This window comes from Drosophila tropicalis, unplaced genomic scaffold (assembly GCF_018151085.1).
Source record: "Drosophila tropicalis isolate 14030-0801.00 unplaced genomic scaffold, ASM1815108v1 contig_39, whole genome shotgun sequence".
NCBI lineage: Eukaryota > Metazoa > Arthropoda > Insecta > Diptera > Drosophilidae > Drosophila > Drosophila tropicalis.
The window spans coordinates 67,887-92,968 of record NW_027172851.1 but is presented as its reverse complement, the minus strand read 5'-3'; the positions used below and the strand labels follow the sequence as shown (position 1 = coordinate 92,968).

Here is a 25,082-nt window from a genome sequence, read left to right as displayed (position 1 = left end):
AATTGTGCGGTTGTGCGGCGGCGTTTTTCGACGCGTCGCGCGTGTTTTTGTGTAAATAAATAAATAAATAAATGAAATGAAATGAAGTGAAGTGAAATGAATGCAATTGAAAAGGCAAAATAATATGCAGTGATCGGTAGAAATAAATTGTTATATTCGGTGGAGGAAAAAGGCAGACGAGCGCCTTAAGTAAGTGAACAAAGCATAAACAAAAAAAAAAAGAAAAAAGTTAACAGCAAAGCGGGTTTGTCGGTGGTGAAGAAGAGAAAATGTGTAAAGTTTTCAAAAGTGATACTTTTTAGTATAAACGTATAAAGTAACTAACTAAAACCGCAAAAATGTTATTTAGTTATGTGTGTTTATGTTTATTTGTTTGTCTGCATTCAACAATATGAAATTTAAATGCATTTTATTGCGTCTGCGCTTTGTTCTTATGCTTGCTCTTTCTCTCTCTCTCTGTCTCTCGGTTTCTCTCAATCACTCTCTCATTGGGTGCGCTTGCGGTAAACTCCGTGCGAGCAAGTGAGATAGGAAACACTTGCTTATTAGCTGCACTTACAGAGCGACAGAGAGAGAGAGAGAGGCAATTGACATGTTTTATTTTCTTTTATTTTTGTTTATGTTGTTTTTTTTTATTTTATAAATAATTAAGATTAAAAACGTGTATCGTTAAAAATATGTACAAATTATGTATGTTTTTTTCCACGTAAACGAAGCAGCATAAAAATCAAAACGCACACACACATACATACATACATACAAGCAACAGCTGCTGTTGCTGCTGCCTACAGTGACTCAAAACAGAAACACGAGAACAATGATGCGGCGAAGAATAGGAGGATTAGGGATAAAGATGCCAACATAAGGGAACTCAAGCTGAAGATGTTGGGAATGAAGGAATTCGAAAATTGAAATAAGTGACAATTTACAGTGAACATTTACTAAAAGGGAAATTTGCGAAGTGAAGAACAAAAAAAAAAAAAAAAATATTGCGATTTAAACTAACGCAGAAAAATCAAAAATGTCCAATATCAACTGAGTCAGTGAAGTTGTAAATCAAAACAAAATACATATTGAAAAGTGAAGCAAGACAAAATAATATAAATTTTAATTGAATAATTCAAAATCTATTAAACCCATAAATAACTTGCAATATTTTTGTAATGTAAAATAGTGTTTTAATGTGTAGTCTGACTTGCATTTGGTTGAATGTTTTGATTAAGAATTGCATTTAAAATACTGCTTAAATCTTAATTGACAGTTCCGGCGTTTCGAATCTAGCTAAAAACAATTTCCAAATCAAATTTATACACCCCTAAATGCGGTCCTGTTGGTCCTGATGGAATCAAAGAACTACATCATTTAGAAAAAAATAATTACTAAGAATTTTCCCCTTTCCTTTCATTTCAGCATAAATAACAAGAACTCAAAAAAAAAAAAAAATCATAATTTTAATATTCGTTTAAAATTCAGAAAAGAAAAAAAATTGTATTAATTTTTGTTTATTTTTATTTTTACAAAAAAGTGTTGTTTTTTTCAAAATATAAAGAGAAAAAGAGCCAAAATATAAATTACAAAAAAAAAAGGTGCTGTGTGTGTGTGTGTACATGTTGTGTATTGGTGCGTGTTTCACTGTGTGTGCTAATTGTTTAATTGCCATGGCACAGGCAACAAATTTTTAATCAAGATAGTTGCAAAAAGTCGAATTCGAAACTTATTGCCAAATCAATATCGAAACGAAGAAATCGAAATTGAAGATTACATAGCTTAAAGGCTAAAGAAGGGATTCCCCATCTGATTTATTCGACACGTTGGATACCATTCCCATATAATGTCATCAAAATGTGGATTAAATATGGTTTTCATGTCGATCATTTTCATCATCATCGTAAATGGTAAGTTCTGAGAAAAGTTTACATTTACATTTAGATGTATGCATGTGTTATATAAATTATAGAATTTTTAAGTTTACTTTATGAAATCGATCTGGTTTGTTAAATTTGAACCTAGTTGATCGAAGTTAACTAAAAAATCGATCGATTTCAAATCGCGACATACAGCTGTGTTTACGAAAATAGCAGTGCAGTACTTGCTAACAAAGATTCAAACATTTTTCTGACTTTGGTTTTGTTAAATAGTATATACATAGGCGAAAAAAGCAAGTAAAAAGTGTACTTTTCAACCAGTATTAAGCTTAATTTATTAGATAATTATGTTCTACTACTGTTGGTTTACTACCAACTAACGCTAAAATGTTCATGGTGGTAGGAAGAGGAACGCATAGCTATGCTGAGAAGACGTAGTGGATCCAAAACCTTGAAAAACAAGGTAAAACTTAAAAAAAAATCAAAATTTTAGTTATATGTTCTGCAAAGATGGTGTCTGCTGCCCTAGACTAAAACCAACCAACGTACCAACCGGAGTCCACTTCATCTAAGTTTGTATTGTGACCAACCAATCACTCATCGAACTTTAGTCGCTACTTATTAATTATAACACATTCGTCGTGAATTTGAAAATATTTTGTGTGTATGACACATCTGTTAAGCATCTAAATTTTATATTTGAGGACAAAATTTAATGTGAATGTTACTTTTGGTTTTTCGAGTTTCTCCAATAAATTTATGATTTATAATTTTCTTTTTTTACTAAATATTGACTAAATGTTTCGATTTTGGGGTTGCATTTCATGCTTTAAATTAATTCAATCTTCCCTTCGTTTGTCGAATAACATTGAAATAAATGCTCAATCATGCAGAAATTAAGTTAACAACAAAAATAATTACATACACAATGAATGAAGGAGACAGAAAACAAGTACTCTAGAACAGACAATGGCGAGAGAGAGAGAGAGAGGGGAGGGAGAGAGGGACGCACAAGGCCTAGCATTCGATGTGGTGGTATGTAGGGGTTGTGGGGGGAATTTAGTACTCTTATAATTTTAGTACCCACTTTGATAATTATTTCACATTGTTCGTCTTCTGTTTCTGTTTCGTTCTTTCTTTGGTTATTGTCCTTGTTGTGCATTTAATCGCCTGTGCTTTGGATGGAGATGGAGGACGATGAGAATCAAAGAGGGTTGAGAAGATTGATGGGAAGATTCCCTTTTCGATATGGCGATTTAATTTCACTCAAGTGTGAAATATATGAAATTGCATTAGGGCAACGTTTTTATTATTTCTTGAGACAATAAAATTACGAACTCTTCAAGAATCTAAACACAATAAAGTACAAAGAAGGGACACATATGATAATATTAAAAATCCTAAACACATACTATGTACATACATATGTATGTATATATGTATGTACTTGTATCTTTATTCTATAATAACCAGTGAGCTGTCTCGCTTCCTCTTTTAAACACACAAACTTTGCCAATTTGGCACTCCTAACTTCGTTAATTTGGTAGGCCGACAAAAATTACTAAGGCATTTTAGTATAACCAATTTGATTAAGATTCTTCATATTACGAACTCAAAACGGAAAGTAACAAAAATTTAGTGTGCTCAAATACTGAATGAGGATACAAATCAAATTATAGTTCTAGTTGGAAACGAATTCTTTTGTCTTTTTTTCATATATTTAGATGATTTTAGTCCAACATTACAACAAAAAGTTGAAAAATTAACTTTAATATACAAATTCGTATGCTCCATAGACTTTTTGTTAGATAAAATTAAACGATTTTTCTCTTTGGTTGTCCTCCTCATTTGCAAGTTCTTGTGAAATTCAACGTAGTTGAGGGTCAACTTGCTTGACTTAGTTTCGGATTAAATTTAAATGCGCCAAAGAAACTTTTATTTTTATATTTTTATTTTCGGTTGACAGGAAGTAAACAAAGATTTTACAATGATTCATTTCTGAGTTAAGGAGAATCACTAAAATTGACTTGAAAAGTGTTATACAACACCATTAACCATTTCACTTTTGAACTCTCTTCGAGAACTCTCTTGCAAATATGAATATTTCTTAAATTGTATTGTATTGCATTTAATATAAAATAAAGAAAATATTCAATATGTTTGGATACAGAACTCCATTTGGATGTAAAGACGTTTTATCTTCCATTCAACACAACCTTAGAATGGATAGATTTTTCTATGGTCTTTAATTATTTATTCGTAAGCATTGTGATTTTACAATTATTCAAACGAAACGCAATTTGACCTATAAAAAACGACAATTACTCACGTAGACCCCTCCCAGTCCACTTCCACTGCCGCTTTCAACAAAGATGGCCCATTGTAGAAATATTCATCGAACTGCCCATCTTGATGATTCATTCCAGTTTACCCAGAAAGATTTTTCTCCCCCTCAAACTCGACAAATAAAAGACGAGCTGAGCTGCGAAATGGAACCAGAAAATGAAGCGAGACCTGATAAATAAATATCTGTATCTGCGTCTTGAGTATCTTTATTTGTATCTGCAACTGTTGCTCTATCGAGTACTTTCAATTCCTTCCCTTCTCTCTCTCTCTCTCTTCGTTTCCGCTTCGATACAAGAGAGAAAAAAGTCGCCCATGTTGCTTATTGTTCTTAATTTTGACCAAAGAATATGCCGAGACATTGACCTTTTTATTTAATTTGAAAATAAAATTTATTTTTTATATGAAAACAAAAAATCAACACCAAAGCAAACACAGAAAAAAACAAACAAACATACATAAAAACTAAAAACTCTTTTAGACCATGCGAATTTTTTCTTTTTCTTCTTTGGGCCAAGTGGATAAACTGGTTTTTGTTTTTCTCTCCTTCTCTTTAGCTGCTTATTCTTCTGCCGCCTCTCTCACATTTTATTTCTTATGCTCTTTGGCTAATTAGCTGCGAGTTAATTTTTTTTTTTTTTTTTGCCTTTTGTGTTATGTTATGTTGGCTTTTGTTTGTGTTTTGTAATGTTCGACTACAAATTAGTCAGAGTGGATTTTAATTGGCAACGAGAAAAAAGGTAAGGAAAAACAAGAGTCTAGAAATTACAACTTTAAGGGAAACCCAAAGAACAGATCCAAGTTTAGACCCGCCAAAGTTTGAATACTCTTCTAAAATTCGACTGGAAGTTTGATCAAATTTATGCAAATTCATTAAATAAGGTCGAATGTAAGAGGATAAAAATATAATAAAACAACTACAGTAGAATCTAGCTAGCTATCTAGCTAACCAAGTCATTACTTGGTTGGTCCTCATTGAAACTTGTATGACATGGTCAGGTCTTTGGACCTGACAACAATACCTTGACTTCTACAGCCTGTCAAGGCGCAGGATGTGTGACAAGACCCTTTATCTTGTGACCCGTGTTCGATAACTTGGCGTTTAAAGCCACGAAAGCTGCTGGAAGTTTTTTCCTTCTGTTGCTTCTTTCAGTTAGAGCATCTTACGAGTTCCTTGACCGTATTCCAGATTCTACTATATATATGTAATTTTAATGACACAAATGTTTATTTAGTTTAATTTGATTTTCTTTTTATGTTTTTGCGGTAGTTGTTTACTTTTTAAACAGACACAAGCACTTCATAAGTCTTATAAATAAACAATAAATTATTTATGAAGTATTCCTATTAATTGACAATACCAAATAAGAATTAAAGTATCAATTTCCAAACCACATGTCTTAAATTCGGAGAATTATTTCATAATTTAATCTTCTTTTGAAATTGATAGTTGATGAATCCGATATTGCCAAAAGTGAGTGAAAAAGAGTTGTTCATTAAAGTGAGCAGCTGATCATGTTCTCCTCCAATTACTCTTTTTTGCTCACTTTTTCTGTTAGGTTTCCTAAATAAAAATCATAAATTTTAATGAATAATATTAAAAAACTAAATGTAATTTTTAAAACAGATAGGAAATGAACAAAATGAGTGAGTGGACTCATTTAAAAAAAAAGAGTAAGTGAACATGCTCAGCAAATTGAGAGATTTGCACACATATAAATCCATGTTCTTGGCGGGATTATAGCTAAAAGTAGCTGGTTCCGTATAAAACAACAGACTGGCAACACTATAAATCACATAAAAATAGCCTTTGCCAACACTGAAATCTAGGTTTAGGCAATTTTTCCAGTTTTCAACAATAAAATCTCGAGTAGCTTAAGTACCTAAATATTTACAAAAGTAACTTTCCGACAACATTTTGACGAAATCTACTGAATCTTTTAACAGTTTTGAAATTTCTTAATGGTAGTCCCAAAATAAACAAAGTGTACTTTTAGTGTACAAAGATAAATAGCTGTCAGACCATTGTAACTGGGGTGAAGGGCCAATCTGAACACAAGGGTTTAAATTTTTTGAAATGATATACATTTATATTTATTAAAACGTTTTTTGATTGCCTCTTTATTGTCAGTTTCCTCAATTACTTTTCATTTTTTTTTTTTGTTTCTTCCATTTCTTTGTATGTCACTTATTCTTTTTTGCCTCTCTTTGTGTTAAGTTTTGTTTCTTATATGATATAATCAAAGTAAGCCACCTTGTGGCCGTGGCATGATTCTTAACGACCAAAAACAATATAAAAAAAAACAAAAGAGGAAGAAAGAAAGAAGATATCACATTTCACATTTGGTTTTCGGTATTTTCTTCCTCTTCTGTCAATGTTAACCGAAAATTGCAATGGGAGTTCCACCTGCCAGGCTTAACGATGTGCACACGTGTTCGTCCACCTTCAACCCTAATGCGAAGCTCGAGCCCCAACCTCCAGCATATATATCCTTCTATCCTAGAAGCAATTTACAACAAGTCACGCCCTTTTATTAAAGCTACTCATCAATTTTAAGTGCCATGCGCTTGACATATTCACGGCAAACAAGCAAAGGCTTAAAGGATTTATTCTGTAACTGTGGTAAGAGTTTCGTTCCTGCTGCTACTTCAACTTCTTCATCGTTATGTATTTAGCCATAAAGCTATAGAATGTATATATACATATGTATGTATATATATGTATTTGTACACATGTGTAGGGGTCGCCTTCTTGTTTTTTTTTTTTTTTTTTTGGCCCTCTAGACAAACAATAAATGTCAGTGGCATGCATTTTGTCGAGTGTTGACTGTAAATGTAGTGACAGATCGAGAGAAAGAGATACAAATAAACGCGAAATGTACCTTTTAGGAACCGAAAAGCAAATGAAAATAGAAACGGAAAGGCAAGGACATTGCCGCTGACGTGGACATGAACACGGACATAAAAGTCAATCATATGCGAAAATATCAAATGAGTGGCAACGTCACATGCCAAGATGACAGTTTTCTTGCAGACAAATGCACACACTGAAATAGAATGCAAAATTGGAAATTGTCAAAGCGCCAGTTCCTCGAAAATTCTGCAGTAACAAATGGAAAAACTATAACAAATACCGAATTGCTTCAACGTCTTTGAAGTTTTTGCAAATATGGAACTGAAAGAACTGAACATGTTTTTATTAATATTGAAAAAGCAATGCCAAATGGAAAAATTTTGATTAGCTGGAAACAAATTCGGAACTAATTCCATGTCGAAAAACTAAATCACTTTTGATCTTGTTATTTATTTTTGTTTAAAATAAAACTTAATGCTAACAATGGTAACGTTTTCAACTGGAGTCTATCGACAAGTCACTGTCACCTAGCTGCTGAACAGTTGGACCCCGATTATCCGGCCTCCCATTAACCAGACACCCCTATTATCCGGAATGAAATGTTAGTTCCATTTTCACTGTTAGCCGTGATTACCTTTATTATCCGTGAATTCAAACAATCTTATGATGGAAAATTTAAAGGCTAAACAGTTGGAACAAACTACAATACAAATATATTTCTAGCTTTTGTAACTTTCAAGTATAAAATACGTGGAAATTTTGATCGATTCGATTTACCGACTCTCCCAGATAATCGGGGTCCAGCTGTATTAATTTTATACTTTAATATATGTATATCCTTCATTATTCCACAACTTATGTAAATGGTGTTTATTGATACGTAAAACAATTACCACTTTTGGAAGATATTTCCCCAACTGAAAGTTATTCAAAATTAATTGGAGAACATCAAAGCTCAATCCAGTGCCAAATTCGAATTCCGACTGATCAACAATAGCAACCCATAAGCTCATATTCCTTATCGTTTAAAATAAAATAATGTTTTGAAATATAGGATGAAGACAAAAAAATGAATTAAATATTTAAGAAACGCAATCGAATTCCAGTTTCTACCTTAAATAAATTTCAATAATTAATATAAATAATAATATTTAATATTCTGAGAAACAGTTTGGCATAATCTCAAAAATATAATAGTCAACGGGTATACAATAAGCGGAATAACATTAAATTAGCTGTGTTGAGATTATTTGTTGTAGTATGTATTGTATTTAAAAAATGTTCAATATATTTTTGCGATTTTCATTTGTATTTCCCAGAAGTCAGATAGTTTATTTTACATTGCGTGTCACGGTGTCATCTCAAAAGTTTATTGCATGGTTTTGCTTATTTGCTTTCTGCTGTTTACGTTTCTTGCACTTGGGGCACGTACGACAAATAAAGTAAATGAAGAAAATTGTATAAATGATTCGGGCAAGAAGAAAAGAGCCCCAGCCCTTTGTTTCCAGACCTCTCACTCACTATCTCCCTGCGTCCCCTTCTGTCTGTCTATGTTCCTTCCGTTCCAACTGCCTCTGTTGTCCGCTACCAAAGTGACATGGATGCGTGTGTGATCTATGGCAAACTCTAATATATTTTCAAAATAAACTAAATAACAAATATTTCTAGTAACGTCTTTTCGAGCAAATGCTTATCAATGAATGAAATTAACAAAAAACGGAAATGCATACCAAAAACCATGAGCAAAGCTGATGAAAACAAAGAAATTCTTTAATAAAATTCGAACCGTAACAAGAGAAATGTGTTATCTCTGTAAAGTTTCGAACATTGAACATTTTGGGGCTGCATATCTTAAATACCGAAATACCGTCATGGGCATATGACTAGTCGCCTAATCTTATACTTTTAAATGCAATTAAAATAAGGAGTACTTCTTGTTATTTAAAAAAAAAAAACGGAATATTGTTATTCGATTTTTAGATTTATCAGAATTAATAAGATATGGACAGTTCCGAAGGGAAAAAATGAAATATACTTTTCACAAATATGTCTAGTTTTAATCTTTTCAGAGATAAGAGATTTAGATATAATATTTATTGAAACACTCTTCTTTTCCAAAATATTTCCTTTCCGTCCAGTTTGTGAAAAAGGATTCTTCTAAGTCACTTACGCGACATATTTTCCACTGTAGTTTTGTTTGCAGTTACATGTGAAATTTAGTGATTACATTATCATTTAATCTAAGAATGCCAGCCAAATTTGTAAAGAGATTTTCAAAAGATATAATTAACTAATTTAAACAAAGAAAAAGACTAGAGACTCTCTTAATACGTAGAAAAATAATACCTTGGTCCATTTTTTTTTTTTTTTTTTTGCAATTTTTCTGTGTATTTTAGTATGAGTCAATCTTTTTATAGTCTGATCGGATTACTCATAAAGAATATATTGTCGACTGTGTGTGTGTGTGTGGGGAGGGTCTTTTGTAATTCAATCTGGAGAAAACGGAGAGTAACTAGAAATTGTGCCTAAATTAGATTTTATGTGTGAATTATGCCGCCTCATTATGCGAAATGGCCTAAATAACAATCATATGGGGACTGAGAAGAAAAAAGAGGGAAACAAATTTAATTAAATTATTAAAGTAGCGCGGTAAGCCACACACTCGCACACACACACACACACACACACACACACACACACACACACATACAGATAGAGAGATGCAGAAAATGAGCATTAGTGAGCAATAAAGGGAGTGAGGGGCAGGAATAAGGAGACACAAACAAACAAACAAACAGAACAACAAAAACAAAAATAACAGACACAAAAGGCATAAAACTTTTTTCGCTTTTTTGCTTCTCTTTCACCCCGTCTAAGAGTCAACTTGCGAAGCATAAACAAACAGAAAAGCCAAGCAGAAATGCCAAGGCAAGATACAAAGATACATTATGCACAGACGCACAGATACAGATACAGATACACAAACCCAAAATGGGTGGAATAAGAAAAGAAAAAAGACAAGACAAGGCAAGAAGTAAAAGGGCCAAGGAACGGTGCGAGCCACGAGCTAAAGCACATTTTCGTGTTGGCATTCATTTAGTATCTTTCCCGTCTGAAATTATGTGCATATTTTCGCTTCAAGATACATCTACGAAAGTGAAGGAAACCGAAAATACAAACCAACAAAAAAAGGTAAAACATTAATAAATGTATTTCACTCTGGCGCCAAATAGTTTCACGTGCAGTCAGCATAAACTTTGCCTCCTTTCAAATAAAATAGAAAGCGAAAGAACTTTTCAATGTGTAATAATCTCGAAAATGTATCTTTTCCCAAGAATTGTTTATATATCACACTGGTTTATAATGGAATGGGATTAAATTGGCAAATGAATTATAGGGATGATCCTGGGGGGAGGTTGGAGGGTCGCAATTCAACCCCTAAATAAACGAATTCGTTTCAAGTGATCGAAAAAGTTGCAGATAAAGAGACCTACTTAAATTTTACTTGAAAGACTTTCTTGTTACAAATGTGGGCTCTATTAGGTGACCATTTCCTAATGGTCCAGTTCTCACTTGGCATCAAAGGACTCCCTCTAATTTCAAATACAAAATTAACTTCAAGTCTAATACCATGACAGTTGATAATTTTCTTTGGAGATCAAATGTATCCTTCATTTACACCTGGGAATCGTTAAGACCTCCTCTAAAAATCCTTCTAGAATTAATTTTTGATGACGAATTTGTCGATTTTGTTAACTTGCACATTATTTTGGGCCAGGATTTGATAACTTTAACATAAACTATTTGATTGATATTTGAATTAGGAGTGGTGGGCGTACTTGAACTTTTACATTTCTGGCTTCTACAGATATTTTTGCACGCAATTTTATGTATGTTTCTTTGCAGTTACAGGATGTTGAGAGAAGCTAAAGATGTTTCCCCACCGACATCCCGATCTCTATGCAGAGATTTTTTCACCATTTTCCATCCCCGAAAGCCAGTCTCAGCCACTTCATTGTTCTTTTGCCTTTCGCCTTTATGCGTTTTTCCACTTTGTCTGTCTCGCAATTTTCTTATTGTTGTTTTGGGGTTATACGAATGGTGAATGCTTGTGGAAATGAATGGCGGACGGGTAGATGGGTGAAGTGGAAATTTTCCTTTTATTTTTATTGTGTCTGCTCTGCTCTGGCTCTACACTGGCTCGACATTTTGTGTTGCGCGCTTTTTGGGGCCAAACTTCTCCGCTTCCTTCTACGAACGAATGTATGTATGTGTGTATATGTATACATTTCGGTCTATGCCATTGTGTGGCTTTGTGCGTGTGCGTGTAGCAAAGTTTATTTTCATTAGTTTTAATGCTGCTCATTATGCTCATCGTCGGCTTGAAGGAGGCTGTCTAGCAATGTGCGTAACTACATACATACCTATCCGTAACAGAATCTCTGTTTGTGTCTCTCTCTGCTTGCCTAAAGGCTGGCACACACATACCACACTGATTGCTGCTAATAATTGTTATCGAGACGATAGCAACAGCCACCGAAAGGGGTAAACAGTCATTCCAAGTACCGTCTAATAGGTGTGAAAGATGATACTTTTGGGAAAATTTACCGTAGATTTAGTTACTATAGGAATGACTGATGAGAATTTCCATTTTGGAAATTATAGACGCAAACACAGCTGAAGCAGAAGCCTTAGAATTGGCAATCTGTTGAAAAAATGAATTCATTGAGAAATGCGAATAACATCAAATCAACGAAATTTTAAACAATGGACTCTAAACTGTTATAGTAAGGTTAACAAGTTGTTTGTGGTGATATTTTGTGTGTGTATTTGGAAGACAACCTGAAAAGTAAAAATTGCCAGGATAGTTTAGTTTTTCGTTGTGTTTCAACGTTGCCCATTAAGAATGCATACCGAGTCTCTGACGTATTTGCAGTAGATAACAAAACTTTATCGTACTTAATACTGAAGCAATATTTACAAAACACCTTTGCTGGCTACCTGCTGGAGGTCTGGGGGGCATAAGGCCCATAACCAGTTTAATTGCCATACTAACAATATAAAAATAATGTTTTTTTTACGATGTGGCCATTGGGAGTTTTATTGTCGGAAGTGTTTTTTAACTACAAACAGTTTTAGTTGAGTTAAATAGCTCCCAATATAAACTAAATCTGTATTGGATAAGGCTTAAAGCATTCAAAATTTCTGTTTTGCTTATTAAGCTACGGTCTCTTCCTGTTAAGTCCAGTCTATGCAGTCCAGAGTCTCATTTCGCCCTCTGTCTCATTTCCATAAATATCTCAATATCCATTTATAACCGTTTTTCGCGGACTCTTTTAATACGCTTAATGGCCTTCGATATTTATTTTACTGTCATATTTCTGTTTATTTACGGCTACTCGGAAAAATGCTATAGATTGGAATACATAAACCAAACATTTTTTGTTTTTCTGTGAGAGGTTTCCTACTTTTTTTTAACCGTTTTCAAAATGCAATGCATGCAGCAAACAAATAGCCGAATATCAACAAATACGGCAAATGAAAATAAAAATTTATTAAAAGACATAAACAAATAAGTCTGTCAATTTATATGAAAAACTAGGAGGGGCGCTGCTCTATCTCAACCTCTCTTGAAAATATATATTTTTAAATTGAAACGAAATTCAAATACAACAAATAAAAACCCATCCAATTGATGAGGCACGAAGATAGATGGAGCAGGAGTAGAAATCAATGTGGGAAAAATCGCCCAGAGGATGGCTTTATACAAAAATCAACAAATTGAAATGCATACCAAAGCGAATGAAAGAGGGTTGATTGAAATGTTTCGACTCAAAAAAACGTCAATAAGACAAATTCCTTACTCTAGTACTGGGTCATCCCACAAGATGGAGAAAGGGTTTACTATTTGACTTGAACTACTATTGATGGTCGTTAAGATGTATTACCCCCAAGCAATGGTTAACTCTTCAATCAACCCTCTTTAAATGGATTTCTTCACACTGAGGCGTTTTTCGCTGCTAATTGCCACAGTGTTGAGCTCTGTCATTGACTTGGATTTTCCAACGAAAAAACAACAAAGATTATGAAAAAGAATATGAAAACCGGAAATTCAAAACCACACAGCCGAACGCAAACAACAACAACAATACTGAGGAGAAGAAGGTCGTTCTATGGAGGGTAGCGAAATGTTGAAAATGTTGAGGCCATGTCCTCGCCCTCATCATCGTCATGCTTCTTCTTCTCGTCCTCGTCCTCTGGTTTTTCCCATCCGACCGACAAAAATTTTCTCCAACCTTGTAGCATGTGTGACCGCTGTGTGCAAAGCGTTTTAGTCACACACAAGAGCATAGAGACACATGAGACTCGACTCGCATTTCAACATACATACATACATACATACATATAAACAGAGAATACACCACAGTGCATACATATCGGTCTAATACTCGACACCAGAGAAATTTATAACTTGGTCAAAGTGCCAAGCGTAAGCAAATTTCATCAAAATGAAATTGTAGCTGCGGCGCTTTCGATGTCTCGCCTCTCTGTCTCTGTCTGTGTTTAATTTGCTGGAACACAGCTGATTTAATCAGTTAGAAATTCTATGAAATTTCGTTTATAAATAAAATTTCATAATAAATTTCACTCTCTTTAACCCTTTTCCCTTTTTTTTCCTTCTCCTTCTTCTTACTTCTTCTTTATGGGTGGTTTGGTTCGTGGTCGTTAATCAATTTTATGCAAATCAAATGAACATTCTTAAGGAAAGGAAAAAGGATAGAGGAACCTTGATTATTAGGTTAATGAGAGGTCTCTCCGATGCTAATAGCAAAAGCCTACTAAATTCAGGAGTGTTTGAAGATAACTCTCGAGACGTAATTTTCCAGGCATCAAAATAAAGGAGAAAGGAAGAGGGTAAACTTGATTTTAGGAGAAGCTGACGTCTGATTTATTTAAATTGGTTTAATTACTAAAATTTGCAAAACTTTACTGAGGAGTTTTCTAATGACTCGAAATTATATTGAACTTTCGGAACAAAAAGCAAAGGCTATAGATAATTGTAAATATTAACAACAATAAAATATTGGATCTGCCTGAATTACGAACTTTTATGTTTCTAAACATTTCACTATGAACAATCTAATACCTCGCGTGTTAGACACTTGCAGGTCACTGTAAAGCCAAAACTCCGAAGTTTTGGTCCGGCGAAATCATTATCAAGAATTAAACTTTTTTCTGACAAGCACGAGGCGAAAAGTCGTTGCCGAACCTACACGAGCGTTTACAGTGTATATTAGACGGCAGCGCTGCGGCAGAGCTAGACCACGGTACGGGACATGGCCGTGCCGACCACTGTATTAAAATGACTTTAGAAAATGAAATGAGACTTTAGAAAGTATATCATATTCAATTTCTCTTCAAAATTAATTTATGTTTATCTTTTTTGGCGATTTAGGAACTTTGTTGGTTAAAAGCTGTTCTAATCAGAAATCATCTATGGGAAATATAAATAAATTCCACAAAATTTGGTGCGAAATTATTCAATACTCTATTCTAATTCGAAAAAATCATAACTTTAGGAAAGGCTGAATTTGAGGAATGTTCTTTGGAATATTATCAGTATAGCCTAATTGACTTATTGTTAGAAAACTCATCTACCGAGGACTGCTTTTTGGAATAACTTTTTAACATTTCTTAGTGCTCTAATAACTGATAACTGTCAAAAGTTATATTTCCAGTTAAAGCTTAACATTAAATTCATTTGGCTACATATAAATTTTTTACAATAACTTTTTTCGTTATTTGTAAAACGAAAATGCAGCCACACCAATTTCTTTTTGTTCCATTCATTTGTTCAATGACTCAATTATTTAAAAGCTTCCAAAATTACACAGCATATAGAAAAGTTCTCTGACGTATTGTAAAAATATTTTCAATCCTATTGATAACAACTGATGGAAAAAAAAGAACTGAAGAAGTGAACCAGTGAACAATTGAACAAGTGAGTGATGGGGTGAACTGGTTCATAATCTTTTTTGTTCAAATATAATAATTACAGCTTCTTAACCATTTGATGAACCTCTGAAATCTCTTTATTTCCACTATAAAGTATTTAGTCACATTATTTCTATTTAATTGACCCTTTGGGATAATTTTCTTAAAAATTTATTGTTTATCTTTAAACAATTCCATGTCTATACGAACATACATAGCTTTGGGGTTGCAAACATCATGTGTATCTCCTTTTCTCCCTTGGCCTGAAGACCACATTTAGATTGTGTGAGATTGTATGAGATGTAGATGTAGATGTGTGTGTATTTGTGTTATTATACGTATTTGTATGTATTGTTGGCCTAAGGGCGTTTTTTCCCTCATGGTTTCGATTGTTGTGCAATTTGCTGTGATGTGATTTTTCAAGTACAGATCTCGAAATGTTGCCCTGACCAAAGCAATTTGCATGTGAAACGAGGCTGACGATGACGATGACGATGACGATGGTGATGGTGATATGAACTCTACGCACTTTCGCAGGAAATGTCAGTTAGTCGGTCGGTGAGAGAGAGTAAATGTATGTGTGAGAGAACCGAGACCACTCTCCTTCTTCTCCATGGTACATAAATCACATTTAAATGAACTGAAGCGTGCCATTTGCCTTTGGCCCCCCTGACTTTATGGCTCTCTGACTAACTTCCAGTCCGACAGTCAAACAGACAGACAGACAGCCGGCCAGCCAGTCGGCAATTGTTTGGTAATCGTTTTGGCCAAATATATTTCATATAATAACACGAGCAGCAAAACGTACGATGGGGAAAAAGTGAAATGGGTTCCTACCGACTGCAATTGCCATTGTTCGTGTGGAAATTTTAATTTCTTTACTTTTTCTCTTTGCTGTCGAGACAATTTAATTCAATTTCTACGTTTTTCTTTTGCACTTCTGCGGACCACTGACTTAACGCATTGTCCGCACTCACAGGGGGTAAAAGCGATATACGGTGGCCGATTCCAATTTGTTTCAAGATTTATGCTTTTTGGCCAAATTACATTTAATTTAAACTAAATGAAAGGGAGTGAATATATATTATGGTTATTATTAAATATTTTGAAATTCGATAACCATCAATGCGAGTCTGATAATTAGGCAGAGCAGCAGTGTGGAAGGGGTAGAGTGCGGTCACACTGAGAAGAGTGACAGGCAGTTTTTCTCTATATTGCCATGCACTAAGATCGAGAATTTCCATTTGCGTTATTCAAATTCCACTTTTTTTTCCAACCCGAAGTATTGGGTTCCAAATGTGTGATCTAGGTGAATCTAGGTATATTTAAAACGGAGAACCCCGAAATCTCACACCCATAGGACTCACTCCATCCCACATAAACGATCAGAAGATATAGGCAACAGCCAACTGCTGATGCTGCCCAAGTTTCCCGCTAACTTCGGCTCCAAAGTTTTTTTTGTTATTTTTCCCTCAACGCTAACAAAAGATCTTAACTGAAAGGTCTAAAGTTCTCGGAAGAGCTGCCTGCATTTCATTCTAAGTTTATATGACAGCTATATCTTATATATGTATATCCGATTTTGATAATGTGGTCTAGGAGTCGTTTGTGCTGATCCAGACGGACGGACAGACCTAGCTATATGAACTCGCCATTCTGATCAAAAATATACATATATATATACTTAATCAAAGACTATAACATTCCTAAAGTTTCAAAAATACCGGGATATTGTTACGCATCAGCGTTTTATGGGTTTTTTATTTAAAATTGTTGGATCCATCTCTAGTCTATTAATGTCAACGATTCACGAATAGTCCTAGAACTAGTTCCTATCAAAGTGTGTAAAAATCTGTTATTTTGGTTTAATGCTCTTAAATTTCTTTCTTTCATATCGTTTCCGGTGTGTTGTTGATATGTAAATGAAAATTTACTTACTAAAATACAAAGTTATTGATATTGTATTTAGTTTGAAAGTTTATTTAATATTTAATATATTTTTCACCTATTTTTCCATTAACAATAACGACTGCTGTCCTGTTTGTTTAAGGCTTTTATTAGAACTGGGAATTTCATCGTTCGAATGGAAACTAGATATATGACATTGTATTCTGACATATCAATAAAATGGTTATACCGACTTTTATTCAAATATAGTTATGATTCTGATACCTTACCTTGTTTTTATTTCAAACTGAAGATTCTAAAATTGTGTGAAGTAATTGGAATCAACGAATTAAGCACGATAAGCTAATGCATTTCGGAAACTAATTAACAAAACCCACCAAAATGAGATCTTGAGATCATTTATCTCTATCTGGATCGTTCCTTATATACATTGTGAAAACTCAACAGCTCAAAGTAGCCCAACCTTTCCATACTTTGGTGACACTTTGATCACACTTTGCTTAAGTAAATGAACTAGACTTTTCCTACTTCTCCATGTTTTCCATTGAAAAAAATATTCATGTTGTTACTCCAAGTAAGTGGAAGTTGTTGATTTCGTCAAATAAATAAATTATCATATATTATCAATCAATTTTTATGTTGTTCAATCATAAATAATTTTGGTCAAACATTTCGACTGTCTCGCTTTTGTTTTCACTGCGTTGGGGAGTTTTCCTTTTCGTTTTCGGGTTTCTTTTATCGCTGTTGTTGTAGTTCATGACCCAAAATGTTAGTCAAGCTTGAAAATTATGATGTACAATAATACAATATTTTGTGATGTGTGTGTGTTTGTTGTTGATGTTGTTGTTGGGGCTATGATTTTCATTTTCCTTTTGTTTCACTCTGCTTGAGTGCGTATCTATGATTGGCGAATAAAAAACAAACGAAAACCCCTAACCAAACATCAAAAAAAAGCAAAAAAAAAAAAAAAGGGGGAGGAAAAAAGTAAAAACATTTATTTTGTCAGTATATTTTGTGTCTCATCTCGTCTCCGTTTCACTTGTCTCGTTCTCTGTCATTTTTGCATTATGTGGTAATTATGTGTGTCTGTCTGGGGGGGATTTTTTTTTGTATTTTTTTGTATGGACATCATGAAAATTTAATTGAATTATGTGAGTTTTTGGTTTTGGTTGTTTTCGGGTTGTCTGCTCTCTTGAAACTGTTACACTGGAACGAGTCATGCTTATGCGGCTTTTTACGTTTTTTTTTTTTGTGTGTGGATCCAAGTGCCTGAAATTAATACATTGGCCTTTTAAGGGTTAATTCATGGGGTAGGTTGCTGTCGACCACAATCCGGGGGTTGCAATTGATTTATAATCCGTTTAGTCGTCGTCGCTTTGCGGTTTCAAATTTCTGTGAAATTGGCGAAAGACCAAATATCAATCGATTTAAATACGTACGGATAATAAATATAAGCCTTTATAAAATCAATCCGGATTATGGAAAACTAAACAATCATTAGCACCATCCACAACAGAAAATATCATAAATTTTCAATTTAAACTTTGTGGGCATTCTGAAATTATAGACGCTTTGAATCATTAAGAGCATTATAGTTCTAGCTTTGAGGTTGCAAGATAATTTTGTTGTTTCTGTGGTAACTCTTGAATAATTACTCATGCAGAGGGTCCTTAAAGGTCTTTTGGGAACAGCAAGGACATCTGCAACTATGACAAAGACAAAAGCAGGTCTTCGATCGCTAATCCTTAGTGTTATAACTTGCTCCGATACCAAAATCTTGGTTAATGATTCTTTCTCACAGTTGGGATGAGCATTTATCTTCTTCGGTCATGCACATTTTAGCTCATACGATCCGGGGAATGGTTACATACATTGGCTATTTACAAGTCCTAGGCCCAATGTCAAAAAAAAACTCGTGGCATAAATTTGTGTGATATTGAGTTAAATGGGAACTAGTTTTGGCCTAAACGATTAATTTTGATGAACAAGTTCACTAATTGACTTTTTAATGAGTGAACGAGTTCATTTACTCATTACCCACTCACTGACTCACTTGTGTATTAACGATTAATGAAAGTTTGCTTTTCAACGAAAGCTAAGTTTAGATTCAGTTATTATAAAATGAAGGAACAAATCAACTAGATGTTGGCAGTTGGATTTAAAACTATTTTTTTATTCCAGTGTGAGAAAAATCAAAGAAGTGAGTGAACGAGTAAGTCGTAACTATTCAATAGGGAACATGTTTACTAACTCACTGAAAGGAGGTCGATTAATTTTGTTCAGTCGCTAACCCATATAAGTCAACGTTGCGTATAAGTAATTTTAAAGATGCATTGGACCATTTTTGAATACGTTCAAGTTAAAGTTGAACTTTAAAATTATAAGCAATTGTTTATACACGTGTTCTTTGTAAGGTTAGCAAATTAAATATTAGTTTATAAAGGTTTTTCTTTTTAATAATTGTGACTTACATAACAAAAAACAACTTTGACTTTACCATTTAACATCTCGTGGACTTTCATACTCGTTTTTTACAATTCCTCATCAACTACAGCAAATTTTTGAATATAAAATATTTTGTTTGTAATATTTTTTTTACTGATATTGAATTAACTATTCACTATTAAAGTTTTCTTTTTTGTACGCATACAATGAAATTCAATGAACTCCGTCATCCTCTCATTCAAATAAACATTTGTATATGTAACAGAGTTTCAGCATTTTAATAGTCTCATGTTTTTACATTTTCAACTTTTCTTTGATCTTTGTACACACCTCTCACATGGGCCTCACCTCGCCTAAGCTTTAACAACTGCCAACAGTCATAAAATCTGTAGCCAAGGAAAAAAAACTAATTCTGTTCAGATTTTAATTCATTAGATGTTTTTTTTTTTTATTTTGTTCAATGGCTCCCTGGCAACGTCAGCATAAGCCACAGTAGGAGATGGAGGCAGAAGGAGCAAAAGCATCCAAGGCGACACTTCTTTTGTCTCTTCCTGTCAGAGTGGAATTTTTAGCTGCAGGCACATTAACCCCGCCAACCGACAAACTGCATACAAAAGCTGCAGTAAAATGTCAAAGCGGTATGCAAAAAGTTGCCATGGTATTAGTCTCTGTAAAAGGACTGTAAGTGAGTGTGTGTTCTTGTGTGTGTGTGTGTGTGTCTGTCTCTCTGGTTGTGTGTGAGAGCAGTAAATTACTAGTAAATCCTGCGTGTGCACTCGAGCCGCCATTAATTTTAACTGCTGCCTTCAAGTGAATGTCGCTAAGTAATTGAATAAAGTTTTCTTTTTTTTTCCCCCTTACCCATGCCATTTTAATTTTTCAAGAGAAAAATATGTGCAAAAAGTAATAGCTAGTCATAGATATATTCAAAGGAATTGTATGTATTCTCTCACAACATATAAAAGAAGGATCTCAATGCAACTTTGAGCATATTGTGCAAGGAAAATTCTGACTGTCTTGAAAGAAATTATTTTATTTGTTAATGACGTTAATTGCTTGAAACGGAGTATCCCTAATTAGTTTTTGCCTCTCAGTTAATGGCGTAAATTATAGTTCCGTAGAAGTATTTTACTCCATCGAAACCAATTGGCGCCCTCTGATGGATACCAACTGGACTTTTCACGTGAAATGGCAAAAGGTTGAACCTTTCAATTATAATTAACGAGGGAAATAAACGTTGATGTTGATGTGGTGCAAAAGGAATACAATGTGGAACATAACTTCAATAATTATAATTGCTTAAAATTCATAATTATTACATTTGGTGGCCAGTAAGCGACAGGAGGCGCCAGTGGGTTGGCCAAGCCATAAAAATGGCTGCTCATGGTAACAATCTACAATAATGTAAAACGTGTATGTAATGCAAAAAAAGACAAAAAAAAATTATAAAACAAAAAGTTGTCAACAAGCAGTGAACGAGCGAATGAACGTACATTTTCCCCTTAGCTGGACGATGTCGTTTTTGTGGTCATCTCCTCTTGGGGCGTCTGCCCCTCCTCTTCTTTTTCATTTCCCTTCATCACTCACCACCCACACCCGCTAGGGCAAAGCCGCAACAATGGGAATAGCCACACACACACACACACACACACAATGCGCAAATGGTGTGGAAAATAAAATTGTATTAAGTAATAAATGTTTAAAAAGCATTGTGCATTGTGCAATAATGTAAGCCCCAACAGGAGGGCGTCAGCCATGCCCATAGAAATGTGTCTGACTCGAATAAATTTCGCTTAGCTAAAATGCATTCATTGTGTGTTTAGAAACTGGTAGAAAGGCTTTTATGAGCATTTTCTAAATATGTATTCACTTGCAACTTTCCAATTGCTTAATAATTAATAGACAAACACGACTCTTAAATGGCATTTAAAAAAAAACATTATTCATTTTAATTGATTTTGCCATAATCAACAAGTAGAAATGTCAATCACCTTGAACTTTGGCTGATGTCCTTGATTCTAATACCAGAAGGCATCTTAAATAAATTTTTCAATTGTTTATTAGGCGCTTATAAAATTACCAATAGAGTAATTAGTCACTAAGCCTTAGTCTTCGTTTATTTTAAATTCAGATGACTAAAGTACTTATTTTTGACTTCAGGCATTGAACGGAAACTGTGGAAAGAGTGTTTAAAATTTGCCAATACGAAAATAAAGCCAACTTCATAAGTTCTTTTTGTTGTTCGTTTACATTGAACATCAAATACAGACAAAATCCAGCAATGGCTCATTAAAATTCCTATGCACATTTAAATATTTTGTTGATAGTTTTATCCTTGGCATCCCCCCACCCCTAACCCATCCTCTGCGTTTTCATGCCGAAATAAATGTATTTTGTTTAAATGTTGTGTAACCTGGCTTAGTTTTTGTTGTTATGTTGTTTTACATTTTCAGATGCTTGCACACGTCTAATTAACGGTACAAATTTGAATTTGCGCACACAACGCCCACACCACGCCCACACACACACACACACATACAGTTTTACAAATATCATAATAGAATTTTACTCGAATTGCAAAAAGCCAAAACATTTGAAACTTTTTTTTGGAATTAAACTATTGTTACGCCCCGAAATCGGTTGATGCCCATTTTTCGCACAATTTCTGCATTGGCAAAATAAACATTAAATAATATAATTATTGGTTATTATTTCTCCAACTGACTAGGGGCGTGTCTCTTTTCCACTCCGCCCCATCCCCTCTCACTGTCCCCCACTATGGGGAAGTTGCGGACTGTAAATTGACTACAAATGTTTATCAGGTGAACCAGCAATAGGGGGTTGGCGGGAGGAATTTGTTATTGTACATTTATTGTTGCATGTTTTCAGTTTTGTACAGAATTTTCAATTGCAAACTACAAAAATGATTGTTTGCTCTATGAAAAGATCTATGAAAAGATTTCGTTTTATACTAAACTGTTAATAAAAGGCGTTCAATCAAAATATATGTATTTGTGGTTAATGGAGTGAAGTTGTTAGTTGCCATAAATGACATTTAGTTTGATATCAGTTAAAAAGGCACTGCAATTGGTTATAGATTCCTCCCATTAGATGGCTCTGACTGTTTGATATAGTCGAGTCTCTATGATATCATTGCATTTCTTACAATCTTAACCTTTCCGGTACGAAGAAATGCTGAACACACTTGAAAATCCTTAAAACGTTATTTCATTTAGGAATATATAGTCTAAGTCTAAGTCTAGGAATATATAGCTAATATGCCTTATTAGCTCTTAGTTTGATTAAGAAATATTGTTCTCTAGACGTGTTTTCTTATCATGTTTTTGAAATCGAAATAGCGAAGATTGTAATATTTATCATCAATTTCTATATAGATGCTGATCTTTGCCAATATACTTTCCCATACTGTTGAAAATTCCACTACGTTTGCTCATAATAATTGTTTTTAAAATAATAATTTTAACGTTAATGATCTGTGAACGTAATCTAGGTTGCCTTTGACTTTATATAACATAAAAATGAATCATAGTGAAACACAGAAACCTTGAGATTGATTCTTATTAGTTAATCGATTCGTTTAGCTTAGCAAAAAATAGATTTAACTAGTTAAGGCTGTCTTCAAGATAATCTAGAGGTGGCTTCAAATTGGTTTAAACTCAGTTTTATATAGTCCCAATAAACTGACGATATGTATATCGCCATATGTGCTAACTGAAGCGAGCAAGTTTATTCAGCTTGGATATTTTATGAAGATAGATGTTATCTCTAATTTTTATGCAAATATTAAATGGAACTTTATATTCTCATTCTCTTGCCTCTGGTTTTGTTTTTGAACAACTTTAAAATTACATTTTGAGGCGAATGGTTAAACTTTTATTTAATTTCATGGTTGCCAGACCAAAAATTGCATTCTTAGTTTTGATTTGCCTTCGTTTTGTATGCAATTCTAAATTTTATTTCCCTTTCAAGTGCATAATACTCACTCCCTTTATTTTTGGTATACATTTCCCTCCCTTTCCCCTTTTTCTTTATTTAGAAGTAGAAGACTTTTCATAATATTTGCCCAACGCAGCGAGTTACCTAGGTAAAAAAAAGCAAAAATAAATAAAATGAAAATAGGAGAGAGAAAGAGAGAGAGAGAGAGGGAGAGAGAGAGAGAGAAAAAAAGATAGAAATGTTTTTCGACATTTGCAGCTCTTGAGAATGACAGAGTGAAACACCGTTGAGACGGACGGGCCATAGCTTTGTGTATGGCCATAGAAAAAAGGAAGGAAAAAGCAAAAAGGGCTACGAATCTCGCTTGTGCATTTTGTGGACCCAAACCCAAAAAAATATATAAAAATGCCAGTTCACCCACAAGTTTTCTTTCACCAGAGGAAAGCAACATTTCCTACCCCTCATCGTCTGCACTTTGCCCACTGAAGTGGTTTTTAATTTGAATACTTTGCGTGTACTACGGATGCCGTCCTGTCGTCCTTTTCTTTCCCCCCTCTCTGAAATCAAAATAAAAAAAAAAACCCTCTTCAGTCTCAAGCAATGAAGTTGGGGCCTTTGCCCTTTACTTTACTTTTTTCTTTTCGCTTTTCTGTTTTTTGATTTGCATATTTAAGAAAATTATGAAATTATTGTAAAACTTTTGATATTAAGACAACTTTTAAATAATATTTTCTTGTTGTTTTTATTTACTTGCAGGTTACGCAAAAGATATTTCTGGAGTTAAAAGAGGTAAGTCAAAGCAAAGCCAAAAAAAAGGGAGAAAGGCTTTTTAAACTTGAAGAAGTTTCGATTACTCCTTCGTATTTGGAAATATAAAAGAATTTTCCGTCGAACTTTATCTGAAATTAATTCTAATTCGGGGATTGTCCAGACCCGGGCTTAATCTTGGAATTGTCGGTGATCGTCTGACTTTTAACATTTTATTGAATGTGTTAATTTTACAAATGTTATTAAAGATTGAAATGAAGTTTTGCAATTTTTCTTCACTCTCTATGTGAACATTTTATTCTGGCTCTTTGTGGTCAGCAAACCAATCAACAGATGGCCCACTTGCCTTATATGGTTAAAGTGTAATCCTCTCAGTGTCATAAACAAAAGAAAACCATTGCTAAACGCCCATCCCTCTACAGTGCTAGCCAACTAAACTGAATTTTTTGTCGCTTCTGGCCCATTCACACGCTGGCACTTCTCGGAGCTTGGCATACACGATGACGGCCCTCTACAGAGCAATTTATAATACGAAAGAACAAAAAAACGAAATGAAAAGCGGGGAAAAATTGTCGCGTTTCTTTCGGCTTTTTCTGGGCTCGACGGTTGAAGTGGCGCGTTGACTAGCCAGAGCAGGTTGCGCCTTGTTGACGGAAATAACCGCAAAAGTTTTACTTTATGCAAATGTTACTGCTGCATACGGCAAGGCGTATTGGGCGTGGCAAGCAACATGGTGTGTCATATGCATCATTCGGTGTGTCTGTATGAGTGTATGTTGTTTTTCTCTTATGAATCGAATTCGATTTTATGCTTGTCGCGGCCTCCATCAACACGCCCGTCCAGCCAACTAACCACCCACCCATACAGCCAGCCAGCCAGCTAGCCTTGTCCGCACAATGGCATAAAATCAATGAACAAAAGCCAAGCCAAGCAACAAAATGGCCGCC

At 34.2% G+C, this 25,082-nt stretch overlaps 1 long non-coding RNA gene across 1 annotated transcript; it reads left to right on the top strand.

Moving 5' to 3' along the window:
* On the top strand, positions 1 to 24,160 carry LOC137572551 (uncharacterized). Its single transcript, XR_011031702.1, has 3 exons — positions 1 to 189; positions 1,411 to 1,895; positions 24,124 to 24,160. It is a non-coding gene; the product is annotated as an uncharacterized lncRNA (long non-coding RNA).
* Positions 24,161 to 25,082: the final 922 nt, after the last annotated feature.